The following is a 3,961-nucleotide window of genomic DNA, read 5'->3' as shown; positions in this document are numbered from 1 at the left end:
GTTACCACTGTGCGGGCTGGTGGTGGTGGTGTAATGGGGTGGGGGATGTTTTCTTGGCACACTTTAGGCCCTTTAATGCCAATTGGGCATGGTTAAAATGCCACGGCCTACCTGAGCATTGTTTCTGACCATGTCCATCCCTTTATGGCCACCATGTACCCATCCTCTGATGGCTACTTCCAGCAGGATAACGCACCATGTCACAAAGCTCAAATCATTTCAAATTGGTTTCTTGAACATGACAATGAGTTCACTGTACTAAAATGGCCCCCACAGTCACCAGATCTCAACCCAATAGAGCATCTTTGGGGTGGGGTGGAACAGGAGCTTCGTGCCCTGGATGTGCATCCAACATATCTCCATCAACTGCAAGATGCTATCCTATCAATATGGGCCAACATTTCTAAAGAATGCTTTCAACACCTTGTTGAATCAATGCCACGCAGAATTAAGGCAGTTCTGAAGGCGAAAGGGTGGTCGAACACAGTGTTAGTATGGTGTTCCTAATAATCCTATAAATGAGTGTATATGGATCAAAAAGCTTGGTATAGAATCATTCCTACATACAAATGATATTTACAGTAAAACGTTGGATATAGTAAGCAATTATTTCAGGTCATTTCCTACACAACAACATATCGAATAGGTAATGCTATAGTTTCCCCTTTCTCTCATAATACTTTGCCTCGCAATAACACATCTGGTTCTGGCTGGCTACCTGATATTGGAGCTATGTACACATTGAAAGCATGACAGGAAAAAGAAAGTAATTTTCCCTCAATGACAAAAAGTAGCCTCCTCGAAACTTATTACAAACTGACAAAACGAACCAACAAGATGCAGCAGAGGAACTTTGGTGTTCCTCAGGCTACTTTCTGTAGTCTACTCAAACTTTAATAATGACTTTATAAATTTAATAAACTTTAATCGTTTAAGTCACATTGCTGCTCCTACATTGTGTTACAGCCCATAAAGCTTAGCAAAAAGCAATTTTTTTTTTTTTACCATTAGTATGATGGACATCACTGAATTGTTGTTTTAAGGAACAGTTTACAATTTAGAGAGTTTTTGGGCGTGCCAGTGCAGCTTTTCCCGAGATATCTTGCAGTTAATTTAAGAATAAACAGTATCATTGCACATTTGTGGTTTTGGATTAGCATTTTTGTGCTCCCACAAGAATCTCTGCTCATCTCTTGATTTTTATACAGAATAATTGAGTCTCTACCAGCCCACCAGTGGAGATTAGAGGGTATATATCAGTCTTTCCATCGCTTTGTCTTCATACTGTTCCCACCCTTCCTCCCTTTGGAGTTACAGCTCAGTGCTGCTGGAAACAAGCTCATAAGGGGACAACAAGCTCATAAACTAAAGGGGAAATGAACGGAGGAAACCCTTTTCCTTCAAACCAGGCCAATGATTTCTTCCCAATGAATGCATTAGGAGGCGTGTTGTCCTTTACCGTCACTTGCAGAGATGGATGCAGTAATTACCGGGACAAAGCAGGAAGCAAGGTGACAAAATAGCCTGTAAGAGTGCCAAACTCCACGTAAAGATGTAGGTAGGGGTGGTGTTAGTCTCGCATTGCCAGACCTTCCTCCGCCGTGCTGTAAAGGAGGGTCTGGCTAGTCCACACAGCACTGGGGATAGGAGAACAACGTGCTCTGGTTTATTGGCATTCCTTTAAACCAATCACAATCATCTTGGGCGGCACTAAGCTCCATTTGTGCAGAAGATTGGACAGATAGTCAGACTAGCTATCTAGATTTACCCTGCAGAGATCTGAGGAGTAGTTAACCATAGTTCTCATAAATCAACCGGAGATTAGAAAGAAAGCAGAAGGAAAAGGACATATGCAGAAAGGTTATAATCTGGTGGAATTTCCGGTGGCACTGGAGCAATCAGGGAAGAAAAATAATAGGTACAGACTAAGGTGGTGGATGTCAAACAAACAAAGGACTTTCACCCAGGAGACATTGGAAGGTTCTTGTCCCATTTGAAAATAGAAATGCTAATCCTTAGTGAGCTAACTTAACAATTGTACTCATTTTGACCCAACTCTTTTTCTCACTAAAACTTTTTTTAACTAAACTAAGTAGTTTTGCTGACTGAACCTATGTAAACTGCAACCATTTTTACAATGTTAATGAAGTATTTCAAACTGTGACTGCTAGGGGCGCTAATCGAAGACTCCTTTGGGTTGTATTAGAAAGTAGGAATAAACAACCTATATAGTCGTATGGTTTGGAGGACTTGTTGCAAAAAGCGCCAACACCTTTCTGAAGTTTGAATGGCCACTTGGGTGCAAAGATGAGATGAGATGAGAAAGTAAGGAGGTTTTAAACATGTCACACTATGAATGCCTTGAAGCAATATTCCCATTTGAAAATGTATTTTACTGTATCTTGCCCCTTCTGTGTGGCCTATAAACACTTCAGATGTGTTCGTACGACATGTTGTCCGAAAACAACTTACTGTCAAGCATAGTCTGGCCTTAACATGCCATGCTATTTCTGACAGACAACAGTCATTATTCACACATCCACGAAAGGTCCTTTTCGTGGATGTGGAGTAAACGTCACCCGATTTCAGAGAGCTAGACTCAAACTGTTTTTCTGACAGTAAGAAAATCAGGCTGCACAGGCAGTATATGATAACAACACCATTCCTTAGTCTTGAAAAGGCCAATGACAGAACAAACAGAGCAGACAAACCACAAAAAGGGGGATGAGGAGGAAGGAGAGGTGAATTGGGGGGTGGAGGGATGAGGAAAGAAAATGTGAGATCAGGCCCAAATCTGTGGGGAAGCGGTAGCTTGGGCCGGACGAGTTCACAGATGTTTTAAAGTGCTAATCTAATCTTTATGCCAGGCCTTCCCCCTCCTCTCTTTTTCTTTCCCCTGTCCCTGTCTCATTTTTTTCTTCTTTTCCTCCTTATACTCTTTTGGAGGGAGGTTGGAAAGGCTGTGGCCTGTGTTAATGCATCTCAGGAGCATCATGTACTGTGATGGGCCCTAGTTCTTCATGTGCCTGTTATCAGCCTTGTTTTTAGACACATGCAATTGCAATGAAGTACTCTGGAACTGAAAAAAAGCATTATGAAAAATAACTTTGCACAAAGCTGCCCATAAGAAACGATGAAAGGGAGGTAATGTAGCAAGGGGGAGGTGGGTTTGTCTCTTTTTTCTTAAGAATATCAACCATGGTGATCATTCATCAAGTTTTTACACTCCTGACACCTCACTGATTTACAGACATTGCCTGTTATTTAAATTCTGCCAAAAGTGTTTTGCCTCTGTATTATATGGCTCTGATACAGGATGAAGGGGGAGTACATTGACCTCTCATGTTAGTGAAACCACACATTTTAGGCCCCACTTTGAGCTTTAACTCATTTCCTCCTCTTGTCACTCTCTTCCTTGATTCTCCCTCTTGCTTTTTTCTGCCTTCCTCCCTCTTGTTGCTCAATAGGAGGGAGACTTTGTGTCAAACGGTGGCTACATTGAAATACACTGACAGCTACCTTAGATTCAGCGGATGTGCTTGCACAGAAGTTAATCTCACTCTGCAGAATTGAAAAGCAAACCCAAATCCTGTGGTCAAAGCCTCTTTCTCCTGACACGAGAAGAAACAAAGGCGCCACTGCCACAAAAATCCCCCTTAGGTCACAAAACCTGGAAATATAGCCACAGATTAGAGGTACATGTGGATGTGTGAGAAGAAATAAAGCACTGAATCATTTTTCAGCATGAGGACATGAATTAATTACTTAAAGGTTAACATTGTGATTTTCCCTTTATGTTTTTCACTTTATTTCCCAACATGATTGAGAGGAATCAGTGGATGTGGTTCCACGTCGTTGAGCCTGGTGTTTGTTTTCCTGTTCTCCCGTGACAGGGCATTCCTACAATGGACTCCTGTCCTTGTTACCGACCACGTTGCCCTTTGAATGTGTGAGTAATAAA

Source organism: Etheostoma spectabile, chromosome 3, assembly GCF_008692095.1.
Source record: "Etheostoma spectabile isolate EspeVRDwgs_2016 chromosome 3, UIUC_Espe_1.0, whole genome shotgun sequence".
In the NCBI taxonomy this organism is placed as follows: Eukaryota; Metazoa; Chordata; class Actinopteri; order Perciformes; family Percidae; genus Etheostoma; species Etheostoma spectabile.
The sequence above is the reverse complement of the archived record's forward strand: the minus strand, read 5'-3'. Positions refer to the sequence as shown.